The sequence below is a fragment of the Alligator mississippiensis genome, chromosome 1 (assembly GCF_030867095.1).
Source record: "Alligator mississippiensis isolate rAllMis1 chromosome 1, rAllMis1, whole genome shotgun sequence".
Classification (NCBI taxonomy): Eukaryota; Metazoa; Chordata; order Crocodylia; family Alligatoridae; genus Alligator; species Alligator mississippiensis.
This window is the reverse complement of record NC_081824.1, coordinates 44,912,313-44,927,321: the sequence shown is the minus strand read 5'-3', so window position 1 is coordinate 44,927,321 and position 15,009 is coordinate 44,912,313. Positions and strand designations below refer to the sequence as shown.

Here is a 15,009-nt window from a genome sequence, read left to right as displayed (position 1 = left end):
TAGGTGATATTCTCTGAGGATGGTGTCAGGCTCCCCTAAATTTGAGAAATTAGCAGTTCTGTCAGAAAACTGTAGAAAGCTTTGTATTGAATTTTCAAATGAAGCTTTAAATAAATATGAATTGTTCCACGGGGGGGGGGGGGGGGGGGGAATTATAAGGACTTGAAGTAAGAAGTTTTGCTTAATATATTAATATATTTCACAGGATTTCTTCTTCTGGAATTATGTTTGAGGAATTTGATAATGTTAAAAATATTTTTTGCTATATTGCAATTTCTCTTTTTTAGTCATGGAATTATTCAGCAAAAAGTATTTTTCAAGGCTATTGATAGAATTCATTTTTTTTTACAGATTTCAGTATCATCATTCTACAAAATAGATGTGCCAGTTATCAGTAGACTACAAAATCTCTCCTTAACCTTTCTATTTTTCAACTAAGACCAAAGGTCTATGTGCACTGTTGTCACTACAAAAAGCATACTAGTGTTTAAAACAGGGGTCAGCAACCCCCGACATGCATGCCAAGCATGGCACGTGAGGCCATTTTGCTTGGCACGCCACTGCCAGCCCTGGGAGCCTGGGCTGCTCTCAGCAGGGCTTGCAGCATCCCAGCTGTCTTGCTGGGAGCAGCCTGGGCTCCTGGCTGGCAGCAGCTCCTCAGAGCCTGGGCCGGCTGCAGCCGGGAGGCTCCAAACAGCTGTGTCAGGCTCTGGGCTCCAGCATCAGCTCTGTACCAGCATGTGCACCCGCGCATTGGAGTGGGCAATGGGGGAGGGGCCTGAGGCAGTGCAGCCCCGGTCTCTCCCCCACTCCTGGCACAGAGGTGATAGCAGGGTTCTGGAGCCCAGCACACCTGTTTGTAGCCAGTCTGGGCTCTGGGCAGCTTCAGCAAGCAGTGAGCAGGCTGCAAACAGGTGCACTGGGCTCACAGCTCCAGCTTCAGCTCCGTGCTAGTGGTGACTGCACTGGCTCCTCGGGGCGAGCTGTACTGTCCCTCTGTCTGCTCCAAGGTGTGCACGCTAAAGTCAAGGTATATCACATCCACTGCTTTCCATGAATCAACAGAGACAGTTATGTCATCAAAGAATGCACTCAGGTTGGTCACATATGACCTGCCCCTGGTGAATCCATGTTGACTGTTCCTGATCACTTTCATCTCCTCTAAGTGCTTAGAAATGGATTCCATGAGAATGTACTCCATGATTTTTCTGGGGACTGAGGCAAGGCTGATTGATCTGTAATTCCCTGGATCCTCCTTCCCTTTCTTAAAGATGGACACTATATCGGTCCTTTTACAATCATCCAGGACCTCCCTCAATCACCATGAGTTTTTTAAAGATAATGGTCAGTGGCTCTCCAGTCACATCAGCCAACTCCCTTAGCAGCCTCAAATGCATTGCATCCAGTGCCATCGACTTTTACATGTCCAGCTTTTCTAAATAGTCCCTAGCCTGTTCTTTCACCACTGAGAGCTACTCACCTTTTGCCCAAAGTGTGCTGCCTGGTGCAGCAGTCTGGGAGCTGACCTTGCCTAATATGAAGGCATTGAGTACTTCAGCTTTTTCCTCATCATCTGTCACTAGGTTGCCTCCCCCATTCAGTAAGGACCCACACGTTTCCTGACCTTCCTCTTGTTGCTGACATGCTTTTAGAAACCCTTCTAGTTACTCTTCATATACCTCACAAACTGCAACTCTAGTTGTGCTTTGGCCTTCCTGATTTCATTCCTGCATGCCTGAGCAATATTCTTATATTCCTCCCTAGTATCTATCCAAGCTTCTATTTCTTGCAGGCTTCCTTTTTGTGTTTAAGCTCACCAGAGAGGTCTGTACTAAGCCAAGCTGGTCATCTGCCATATTTGCTTTTCTTCCTTCACATCATAATGTTTTATTCCTGAATCTTATTCCTGTTCTTTTAAAATACAATCAGCTCTCCTGGACTCCTTTCCCCCTCAGACTGGACTGCCAGCGTATCCTGCCAATCAGTTTCCTGAGGAAGTCAAAGTCTGCTTTTCTGAAGTCTGAGGTCCATACTCTGCTGCTCTCCTTTCTTACTTTCCTTAGAATCAGCTCGTGGTCACTGCTGCCCAGGTTGCCATTATCCCCCATCAATTCTTCCCTGTTTGTGAACAGCAGGTCAGGAACAGCATGGCCCCTAACTGGTCTCTCCAACACTTGTACCAGAAAGTGTCTCCAACACTCCAAAAATTTCCTGAGTTGCCTGTGCTCTCCTAGCAGATGCCAGGGTGACTGAAGTCCCCCATGATAACCAGGGCCTGTAAACTGGAAACTTCCACTGGTTGTCTGAAGAAGCCTCATCTACCTCATCCTCCTGGTCTGGTGGTCTATAGCAGACACCTATCATGACATCACTTGCTTACTTTTTGCTCTCCCCTTTAATCTTAACCCAGAGACTTTCAACAGGTCTATCTCCAATTTCATACTGGAGCTCTGAGCGATCATATAGCTCTTTTACATAAAGTACAACACCTCCTCCTCCTCATCATACTCCTCCTCCTCTTCCCTGCCTGTCCTTCCTGGACAGTTTGTGCCCAGCTATGACAATGTTCCAGTCATTACAGAGAATATGTAGAAGTGATCTTACACACTTCAGCTTTCCACTAGGGAAGATGAATTTGTTAAGAATTAATTCTTGGAACATATATAGCACAGCATCTTTATTGGAAACACAGTTTGAGTGTTTATTCATCACTGTTATAAGATTAAGTTTAGTGGATAAAGCATGTAACAAGTTTGAGAAGAACATTACTGCTTACTGGGAGGTTTGGCAAATACCAGTCAGTTGTTCTGAGAACAAGTCTGACATCTCAGGTTCACTCCATATGGCCAAAGGAGCTAGCTAGGGAAGCGTCTCCCATTTCCATAAAGTTGGTATATAGCCAAGATCTTCCCACTGGAAGTGAAAATGGGAAGCTAACTATGCATTACCTTGGTTAGGGTACTATCCCCTATCACATTCATGGTTTTCCCAAGTCAGTAGGAAAACCATCTTGGTGGCCATGGTATTTCCCTTGCCTGATGGGAGAGACTGGGTGGTTCAACCCATTCGAATACTACATATAGTAGTGTCCATTACTCACAGTCCCCCTCACCACAATCTCTTTTTCAAGTCATGGTGATATATATATATGACAGTGAAAGAATCGGTGATCACCATGGCTGCCTGAGAGACCCCCAGCGCCCCATGTAAGGCTTTTGGGTCCAGCACCAGAGCTGGCCTCATCATTCCCTACCCCACACAGAACAATTTGCCTTACACCAGCCCTACATGCAGGGGCATATGCAGTGGCAAGAAGTAGTGGCACAAATTTGTGCTGTTGCTATTTTTGCCATAGTAACCATACACACTTGCATGTTCAGACATGCCACATAAGGTGAAGTTGGACCGGGTTGCCCTGTGCCTCATCTGCATATGAATCCCTTAGTAAAACAGAAATCCTCAACTTTGGGAAGGCTGACTTTGGGAGGTTGGTCAGTCAGGCACTAAGGGACCATGGCCTCCTGGGAAGGAGAGCCCATGAAGAATGGTTGTTGCTAAAGAACTCAATCCTCAAAGTGCAAGGGGAGTCCATTCCGTCCTGCAGGAAATGCAGTCAGAGGGCAGGGAAGCAACCTTGGCTCAACAGGGAACTTCTGGGTCTCTTGAAACTTAAAAGAGAAGCCTACACCAGATAGAAAACTAGAATCCTCATCAAGGAGGATTACTCAGCACCAGCCCATACCTGTAGGGAGTGGTCCAGAAAAGCCAAAGCAGTAACCAAACTCAAGCTAGCCACAGGAATCAAGGATAACAAAAAGTTGTTCTTCAGATACATGGGAAGTCGGATAAAGAACAAAAGTGACATTGTCCCCATGTGAGATCAAATGGGGCAGCTGACATCTGATGCTCAAGAAAAGTCTAATTTCCTAAATGATTACTTTGCATCAGGTTTCCACTTGCCCAAGGGGTCACACTGTCAGACCGTAATGCAAATCATCTAGGACTTGGGAGATGGGCCCACAATTGACTTAGATCAAGTGAGAGAACACCTTGAGGGGCTTGATATCCATAAGTCCACAGGCCTAGACAGATTGCACTTGAGAGTCTTAGAAGAGCTGCTGTACTGTCACAGGCCAGCTGGGCACTGTGAGTGTATCCATTTAGTTGCAGGCTGACTGGGTACTGCAACTTTATCAGCCACTGGGCTGTTTGGTTCGGGATCGAGAAGGCAGAGTTGGGAGTGAAGCAAAGGTAAATTCATTATAGCTTACACACACACAACAGTTAACAGAAAGATAAATGTGACAAGCAGATAATGTAGTATTAAAGAGCTAATAGTAAATAATAACAGATAATAATAACAGACAAATGGATTAATCTGTCGCAGGCCAGCTGGGCACTGTGAGGGTATCAGCCACTGGCCTATTTATAAAAACAGATAGACAAACATGGGTTGGCAAGTTATTGATAGTCACTCAATGCCAGGTGCACGCCAAGTGATTCCAGCAAAGTCAGGCATCCCCCATTGACGCTGTCGGAGGGATTACCGGGGAAGATCCCTTGATCAGGATCTAATCCTCACTCACACTGGGAGTTTGGAGTCCAGGCTTGGAAAAGTAATGACTGTTCTGTTCCCTCCTTCCTGCTGGTCACCTGACGCATGTGCTTTTTATAACTAGTCTTATGCTAATCTGTTGCTTTTAGAGCCACTCACAGTCTTGCCCTATAGCAGTTACCCTATGGGATTAAAAGGTGTTAAAAGTTATCATAAAAGGTTACTACCCAAACTTGGGTTTATCCAATAAACAAATTACAATGTAGCATTTTTAGATTTGAAATTAACATTCATCAACCCCTTTAGATTGCTTTGACTATGCTTTCTTGAGATGTGCTTTCCTGGAATGTGCTGGGTGTGCCAGGTGGTTAAATCCAGTTTTTATCATCAAGGCTGAACTCTGAGCAAAAAAATTACATCAGCTAATTTTTAGCTATAGCTTTGCCTTTGAGGCTTAGTCAGTTCCACAAACAGTTTTATCATTTTGGTTAAACTTATGACAGGCAAGTTACATTTGCGGGTTACAAACTTACAAGCTTTATATTAGACAAAAATTCCAAATGCCTCCAAGAAGCACATATTTATTGTTTATTAATTTCTTTGGTTCTGGCCCTCACACTGGACATCATAGCATGCCCTTTGGCAAAGGTATTTGAAAGCTCATGGAATTTGGGTGATATACTGGAAGACTGGAAAAGATCCAAGGTGGTCCTAATCTTCAAGAAATGAAGGAAGGAAGATCCAGGGAATTACAGACCTATTACTCTGACGTCCATCCCTGGAAAGACCTTGGAGAAAATTATCAAGGGATCCATCTGCAACAGGCTAATGGAAGGCAACCTACTAAATGCCAGCCAAAATGGTTTTATTACTGGAAAGTCTTGCCTGATCAACCTCATCTCCTTTTATGACCAGGTGATGCATTGCCTGGAAAAGGGAGATGAGGTTGATGTCATTTATCTGGATTTCAAGAAGGTCTTTGACTTGGTCTCCCATGATGTTCTCATGACCCATCTGGGGGACTGGCCTTGACCATCTCATGATCCAAAGGCTGGGGAACTGGCTCTGGGGCCAGACCCAAAGGGTATTAATTGATGAGAACAAATCAGTGTGGTGCAAGGTTACTGTTGGAGTCTCCCAGAACTCAGTGCTAGGGCTGGTACTCTTCAATATCTTAATTAATGATCTGGATTCGGGCATTAGATGTGGACTGGAAAAGTTTGCAGATGAGCTACAGGGGGGAAGGTGATCACACTGGAGGACAGGCTGGGGATACAGGCTGACCTGGACACACTTGCAAAGTGGGCAGACCAAAACCTGATGGCACTCAATGTAGAGAAATGCACACTACTTCACCTTGGAAGAGAAAACCAGCATCATACTTATAGGTTTGAAAGTGCTACGCTCACTAGCACTATGACCAAAAGAGACTTGAGGGTCTTGATTGACCACAAGATGAACATAAGCCCCCAGTGTGATGCCGTGGCCAGCAGAGCAAACCAAACTCTGGCATGCTTCCACCGATACATCTCAAGCAAAACCAGGGATGTCATCCTTCCACTTTACTCAACCTTAGTGAGGCCGCAGCTTCTGTACCGTGTCCAGTTTTGGGCCCCCCACTTCCGGAGGGATGTGGGTAAGCTTGAGAAAGTCCAGAGGAGAGACACCCATATGATCAAAGGCCAAGAGTGCAAGACTTACAAGGAGAGGCTGAGCAACACGAAACTCTTCAGTCTGGTGAAGAGAAGGCTCAGGGGGAACTTGGTGGCTGTGTATAAGTATATAAGGGGAGTGCATCAGGGTTTGAGAGAACACTTGTTCACCAGGGCTCCCCAAGGGATAACTAGATATAATAGCCACAAACTTCAGGAAGGCCGATTCAGACTTTGGTCTGGAACAGACTCCTCCCAGAGGTGATGGAAACACCTACTCTGGACTCATTTAAAAGGCATTTGGTTGTTTATCTCGCTGAGATCATTTGATCCCTGCAGACTTCCTTCCTTGATCTCTCAAGGTCCCTTCCAGCCCGTAATGTTTATGAAATCTATGAATTTTGGGGGCATCCCAGGAGTTATCATAAGAACAGCCAGTTCCAGTCATGAGTGAATGCTAATTGGCACACAAATGCTTTGTGGGGTATATCTGGAGTACACACACATACTAAGCAGTACTGCTCTGTGGGGTCACCATGGCTTGAAATGCTGTTGACTCTGGTACAGTTCTAATATAACTCTGGTGAGGTGCAGCCCAATGAACTATATTAGTTATATATTAGCCCAAAGCCAGAGGCCTGTGATTTACCACATAGTTCATTGGGCTGGGCCCCACCAGAGTTATATTAGAACTGTACCGGAGTACCAAAACTTTAGTAAGAAGGAAGTGACATAAATTAATCACCATTTCCATCTGAGAGGGTTTGTTATGGCAGGGAGGAGAGGGGCAGGGAGGGGAGGGGAATATCATGTAATTAAAGACTATCATATTTACAGGCAAAGGGATGAACTAAGAGTTGCCTAAGAAATCAGTTTTTATAGCCTCAATGTTCTTGTATTGGAGTGGTGTTGTTCTTGTAAGGGTCCAGGAAATTCACGAAGCAAGGATTTTCTATGCTATAATTTATTGGACCACCTGTATATGTGGGGGAGCTGTCGCACAGGCTTTCTGCCAGCAAATGTCCTTCCTCTGTTCTAAGAAAGAGCTGCAAATCCAACAGTTTGCTTGGAGGTATGGAGCTCTGCAGTAAGACTGAAGTATCCTAAGAAGCTGTTACAAAACACTTTAAACCCTTCTTTTGTTGCAGTTTTTTATGCAATTCCCCAGGTTTAAAAAGAAAGAAAATGCCAGGCAAAAGTAAATTATGTCATCATACTGAATCCTGTATGGATGATTAGTAGGATTAAAATTTCTAGATGCACAGTAGTATCTGGTGCCACTTCAGCTTAGTTGAAATGCTCTGCTAGTGTGCCCTTAGTACACAGGAAGAATATCCATATAGACAGTTTACACAAAATACCTAGTGCTTTGGAAATGCATCCTTTAGCTTACTAAGCACTTGTTCCTCCAGTGGTAGCAAATTAGGTGGATTAAAATTCATTTATGTAATCACAGGAAGAATATCCCAACAGACATTGCAAATCTAACCTGGAGGAGAAATTGTTTCCTAACTTTATGTCTTCAGATTTATTTGACACTCAGCATTTCATTAGGTGGATCTAAGTGCCAATCTGTACAGATGTTTGGGGAGGTTATAATGGGCAAAAAATGGCTAATCTGATCTAATTTACCTCACTTTCTGGGTTATGGGTTAGCTTGATCTAACCAATATCTGTACATGTTCAGAGTGCAGTCCCAGGACTTACTGGTTTCCCAATCCCAGCTGCCCCTCCTCCCACCCTAGTTTACTTAGATTGGGTTCCTGACACTGGCAAACATGTACGCGTGCTGCTTCCAAACTATGTTCATGTGGTTTAAAGTAAGCCAGGTGATCAGAGATAAGGTAGCACAAATGTGTGCACGTACCTGAGACAGACCAACCAGATAAACCTCTCTGGTATTTCTCTGTACCAAAAGGAGCACTAAAACAGTCCAGCTAGTCAAACATTAATATTTGGCAGACGTACTGTGGCTGTTTATAATATGTTCAAGAAGATTTTTAAGTATTTGAGAGAAAATATTAATTGGTTGTAAATCTAAGAAAATTAGAATAATTCAACTTGCTAATAAAACACAGCCTTCTCTCAGCAAAGATAACCACTGTCAAAGATTACAAGGATATAGTTTACAGCTTTAGAACACTACTAATGTTGCCTTCCTTTTGCAAGAATAAGTGTTTTCCTATAAATGATTAAATTAGGGAATTCATCAGGTAAGGAAAATGCAAAAGAGATCTGGCTTGCTAGATTATATTTTTACCTGATAGAAAATACCAACAGATACAAATTATTTCTCCTTTTCAAATATGGAGGTAGATTGCTCTGTATTATTTTCACAAAAGTCTACTGAGCCTTTAAATATTCTTAACAGGGTTTTATTCGTAGTCGAAAACTGAGTCTGGAATATAGAGGAATTACTCTTTTGGTTGTTTTTTTTTCAATCCCACTATGTCATATGTTAACATTATGAGAGCTGACCAGAAGTACCTGTTTGGGGGATGTAAGTGATCTGCTTAACAGGCTGGTGGAAAATATTTCTTTTCCAGTTCTGGCAGTATAGTTCCCAATAATAAGTTTTTAGTGCTTACTCTTAAATGCTCAAATAAAAGTTACCTGCAAGTTGAATTTTACCTTATTTTAGCTTATTGTAATACAGGGGAGGGGAGGAGAGAGAGGACATTTTCAATGACATTTAAAATCGATAAGAAGAAGATACACTTTACCCCTTGCATGATTTATGTATAGAATTCATTATCACTAATTATCAGAAACCAAGAGTTTAGTAAAATGCAAAATAGTATTGGACCTTCACTTGAGTAATGACAACATTCACATTTATTTTAGGTAGGTAAATAGGCAGGCTAGTAGGTAGTTAAAATTATGACTTGTGCTCCAGAGCAACCAGCTATTCAGTAGATATATGAAAAGTGTTTCTTTCCCTCCCACTCTCTCCTGGTTGCAGGGGCTTATCTTATACAACTTTTCAATTTGAACCCCTCTAAACATAATTATTGGGTCTACTACTGTGTGAATTTGTAGTTACTTCAATATAGAGAGTAAAAGACTATTTCAATATTTACCATCTTTAATCAGTAGCCAGAAAACTATACATCTCCTGGGTGTTAAATTTGAAAGTTCCTTTGTAAACTGGTTCTCAAAGTACATGTAAATATCATCAGCAGAATATTAACCTTTTAGTTGTGCTTAATTTGAATTTTAATGTAGTTTAGTAAGATAATGGAGATTGTCTCATTTAGGCTTTTGTATAGGTTGAATCAGGCATTTATATAATGGTATACTGGTGCTGATATTCTGGTACTGTCACTGTAATAAAAATGTTAGGAAAAGCTTTCCAGACTGAGAAATAAATTCCTAAAAGAACATGAGCAAATTTATGCAGAAACATGACATGAATTCAATTAATTCAGTCTAAATAAATGCTTAAAAGGTGATTATAGAAAGCAGTATAAATACTTAAAAGGCAATGATTTAAAGGATACAAATATGCTGTTTATGCTTGTAACCCTAGGTGCGACCCTATCCATGCCCTCACCTGAATTGTGCCCCTGCCCAGCTCCCTGAGTACCTGCTGCAGGGTCCCCGAGTGGAGAGCCTCCCCTTACAATCAAACAACCTTGCAGACCATTATCAAACTATTTACAGGGTTTAACTATTTACAAGGTGACATATAACCAATGCAATAGAACAAATGTTATACCTCATGACCTGGTGATGGTGGCTTAAGTGTTAATGCTTCTTGGATACACATTACACTAGGGGAAGGTGTACTAATACCCACGATAAATAAGGAACCAATAAATAAATACATTGATACTCCAAGTAATAAACCATAAAGAACTTATTTACACAGTCTATAACTTGTACACTGGGTACTGAGGACCTTGTGTACACTGCCCCTGGCTGGGTGTCTCAGGGAGCAGGACTGTGTCTGTGTCCCTGGCACAGGATCTGTGGGTGCTGGCATCCCTCGCACGAGCTCCAGGGGTTTCCATGCAGCAGGTGGTGGCTCCTCCCCTGCAAGACAGCTGATTCCTGCCAAGACCCCTTCCCTGGCTCAGCAGGGGGCAGTATCTGAGTGCTGGCCAGGGAGTAGGAGCACCACAGCAGCCACTTCCAGGGGCACCTTGTCCGTGGGGGGACCCCCCTGGTTGGTGAGATCATCCTCCCCCCCCCCCGGTTGGCGAGATTGGCCACGAGGGGGGCATGTGCCCCGACTAAGGCGTCACCAGTCACCCATGAGCCAAGGCTCCCTCCAGCATCCTGAGCCTGCTCCTCCCCAGTGCTATCACAGGGAAACAACAGGGCAATATCTAGCATTCCCCCCCTGGCCCTGTGTCCCCCTCCCCTGCTGTGCTCACCCTGTCACACAGGGTCTTGCAGGAGGGTCTTCCCAGACTCAGAGTCTCCTCACAGGCAGCTTCGCTTCAAGGTGAAGGGAGGGAGAACAGACACAGTGTAGCACTCTCAGTGGTGCAGCCTCTCACTGCTACTTCTGCAGGGCTCTGCCAGGGGCTTCCGGGGGAGACGGCCATAGTGACATCCTTTCCTTGGTTTCCAGCCTCTCCCTCACCCCCTCTCTCTTCTTTGTTCTTCTCCCTGGGAAAACTACTTACCTCTTTCAATCAAGCCTCTCAGCCAATCCCAGGCCCGGGCTGTACCCGGGCTTTTGCTAACGTGTCTCGTTCCAACCTTGCTGGGGTTATATCACACCTCCCACTTCCAAGAGGGCTACCACCAAAACAGCTTCACTCACTCTCAGACAAACAGTGTTCCTACTGGTACAAACTCTGTCTTCTTGCACTCTGTCCCTCTGCAGGGCAGCCCTTCCTATTCCTTTAGGTGGGTCCATTCTTAATTCGGCTATGTACTGGAAATTATTAATACAAGCACATTGCTCTGATCTACTATTAAATGACAAATTAACTTTGAAATTAGGAAAATATTACTAATGGCAAGAACAATCAAATAACACACTGTTTTGCTGGTGGTGTGGTTTGGAAAACTGGGCAGAGATATAAGCAGAGAGTAGATAATATAAGAGAAGTGCACAATTTAAGGGAAATGCAGAAGAGTTTGGGGTTTTTTGTTTTTTGTTTAGGGGATTAGACATGATAATTTAAACAGTGTCCCTTAGTACTCTGGGACCCGTTGTTATTGCCTGCCAGTTATTTTTTAAATATTGCATGTTGTACACCTTTTAAGAGACTTTGGGTACATCTACATGTGCAATTAATGCACAGAAAGCGTACTTTGCAGTAAAATACTATGCAGTAAGTTTTCCCTGACAGCACATCTACACGTGTGCCCATCAGGAGCAAATTTGCTCTTGATGGCCACATCCGGACAAGTGCAGCCATGCAGTATATGGTGGCGCAGACACGTTTGCAGTATTACATACTTCATGTTCAGTTGTTCTCTGTGCTGCAAGGGAATAGTGCAGAGGTTTTTGGGGGTTTTTTTTGTTTACCTCTGGGTAAAAAATCTGTGGAGAAAAAATGCAGAGCAGTGCATGCATGGGCAGCACATGCCACTCAAGACCAGAGCTGGGCCACCCAGAGCTGCGCTGTGGCTGCCAGCCAGGCCCGCACAGCAGAATTGCCATTGCTGCAGCGCAGGGAGGTCCTTAGAACCTCAGATAAGGCTGCTGGAGCCAAACCAGTGCTTGCCCCAGCCTGCCCTAGTGCCCCTGGGGTAACTTGCCGAATGCCAGAGGGTGCTTGGCACAGGTGTTCTCTGGGGACAAGTAGCAGTGGCACAAGGTGCACCACTGCTAGTTGTCCTGTGGAGCCAAACATCCACACTACATGAGTATACAGCTTATGGGAGCAGTTCAGGGCAGGGATACTCCTTCCATGCTCTGTTACCATGTGGTGGCCAGGGGAAGTGCTAGGCTCCCCCAGGTTCTAGCCCCAGGTTGGCAGGGGGTACCAGAGTCAGGCGTGTGCTCCACAGGGTGGGGGGAGCTGTCCTGCCTCCATGGCAGCTGCCTCCCACCCTGCACCCCTGCCCGAGGCAGCTACCTGCTGCCAACTCCCCACTCAGATCTCTCAGACTCCAAGATTGGAGCTCTGGCCAAGACTGGCTCTGACAGGGCTGGCTCTGATCTCAGAGCTGGAGCCCAGGGTCTGCTTGCTGTGGTGGCAAGGGACATTGTCCCTACCTCAGATCTGAGGCAGAGTCAGCCCCAGCAACAGGCAGCTGCTGGGGACAGAGGACAATGTCCCAACTCTGGCCTTGATTTGGGAGCCAGGGCCAGGGCCAGCAGTTGCCTGCTGTGGGCAGGAAACATTGTCCCAGCCCCTTCTCCAATGGGCTGGTTGGAGCAGGGGCTGGGAAGCAGGCAGCTGCCCAAGGGAGAAGACAGGTCTCCCGGCTGCTGCTGCCTGAGCTGACCAGGAGCAACTATGTAACTATGCACTACTCTACATTAGCCAGTACACAGTATTTACAGGTAGCAGAAAACTGAACATTAGTCTATTTTAATCTGCAGTAGCTGCAGCGTGTGAAAAAATAGCGAAGCTTTACTGCCCAGATTAGTCTTCTGTGCAGTAAAGTGTCTCATGTATACACATCCTTTATTTTGTAATTCCACAAAAAAAACCAAAATGACATTAATTATCTGTACTCACAGATGGATTTAGTACTGCATAGGCAGAATAAGATGCCTAAAGGAAAGTCTGATCATGAAATCCCCCCACCTAATGTACTGCTGCCTAAGATATTACAAATAAAATTCCCTGGGTACAAATAAAATTCTTGTGTGATCTAAATCCTCAAACGAGGTGTCCCCTTAATCCCCTGAGTCATTCAATCTAGTAGGTATGTGATAGGTACGAAGAGTATCCCTCTCCCCCTAAAGCAATATAAATGGCTTGGGCACTTCTGTGGGAGATGTGGTTTTAAGCCCTCTGCTGTCCTGTGATGGGCGTATACCCCAAATATCCCACATTTTGAGTGAGCACTTTAAACAATTGATCTATTGTTCATAACAGCATCCTCACTATTCCCTCCTTTTTCTAAGGAAAGGTGATTCTTACTTTATTAAAGGAAAACAGAAGCCAGAAGAGGGTTTATAGCTGAGAATTGTCACCCGTGCTGAAAACCTGAAAAAGGGTTAGATTTCAGTATTTTCTATTGGATAACAGATGGCTCCCAACTCTGCATACAAGCTGCCATGAATGCCACTGAGACTCCTAACTGTCCCCATTCACTGTACAGGGAGCCTAGGTGCTGAAGTACAGGCCATGTGTTCTGCTCTAGGAGCTAGAAACCAGATTTAAAAAGGTATTCAATTGTTTTAGGTGCCTGAATACTTTTTTTAATCTGACTTCAGATTCAGAGATAAATATTTCAATGATGAACTTGATAATACCTATCTCTGTGCCTCTGAGATACACATTCTTATCATATTATTTAAGAATTTAAATAAAATGTAGAATTTAAATGAAATTTTAAAATGGCATATTTCCAGATGCCTTCAAACGTGCTTTCCAGAATGTCAGCTCATTCCTTTTTTTCTGTTTCCCTGTAAATGTTATGTTCAGCATATGCATTTTTTCCCTGGCAGAACCCTTTGAGAAGAATATAGGTAGCATCTTCAGAAGATGCAGCATATAGCCACCCACCAATTGCAGCCAATTAACTAAAGTGACATTTCACTTTCCTTTAATGAGTTTTAACATACGTTTTGCCAGTTCGAAATATGTGCTTTTATAATACCAAGTATTTCATAGCATATGTGGCTGTGCCTCCAGTGGCAAGTGCACACAAAATATCAGACCTTAAGAAACAGCTGCAAAGTTTTGATAGAAAAGAGCAGTAGAGAAGCAGATAATATATATTCATTCTCTTGAAATAGGTCATTTAAATAGATGCCAGCATGTAGTTCCTACCCTTGTGTCTGTTATAATATTTATATATACTTATGTGCATGTACTAACAAATGTAGATTTTGTTCACTCTAAATATTGTCAAAATTGAATGCAATGTTTTTTATTTGCATACATTTCTTTTGTGTGAATTTTTGTGGTGTTTCTTTAAAACAAACTATTTAACTTTGTTTATATTTATATGTTTGTGTTTCTAATAACAGTAGAAACTTTCCCTGATCTCTGTGGGGAAAGTTTGAATGTAAAACAAGTATTTTTCTTTGATTACCGGTGTTAGTTTTCCACACAACATTCTTGGAGGTGTTTTCACCATTGTGACATTGAGAGGCCTAAGCTTTTTATTAAGCTGTTGCTTTTGTAGGACTGCTACATACCCTTAAAGGGGACTTAGGAGGAACAGTGATTTATTTTTTAAATTCTTTAAATTAATTATATTATTATGACCCCCTTGTCATTTTGTAAAAAAAATATAATATTTAAGAGCTTTCAGTACAAGGTTTGAGTACCTTAAAAGTTAAAATGTAAGATTAAGATGCATGGTTTTGGAAGTTCTTTGTCCAACAAAAATTAAAAGAAGGATTTGAAAAATGTTTACATTTTCATCATTTACAGTAGCAAAAAGAATTAATTAGCATATTATTGAGCCAGATTTTTCTTTTGTTTGATTTTCATGAATCATAAACATTCTAATTGGAAATCAAAATATTATTATGGCAGATATTTGCTAATAAAGATCTTAACTTTCTTCTGATATATAGTTATTAAGTTACTGTTATTTCAGGGAAATAAGTACATTGGGTTATAAGGGGAAAATACAATAAAATCCATTTTGTAGGGTTTTAGTATTAATTTTTATACCTTTTTATTACATATAATTTTGGGTTGGGTACAA

General features: G+C 43.0%; 1 protein-coding gene across 1 annotated transcript in view; it reads left to right on the top strand.

The window, feature by feature from the left end:
- The window catches only part of CSMD1 (CUB and Sushi multiple domains 1), a 2,292,800-nt gene that overhangs the window by 1,374,262 nt on the left and 903,529 nt on the right, over positions 1 to 15,009 (top strand). The gene's annotated exons all lie outside the window — the stretch shown is intronic.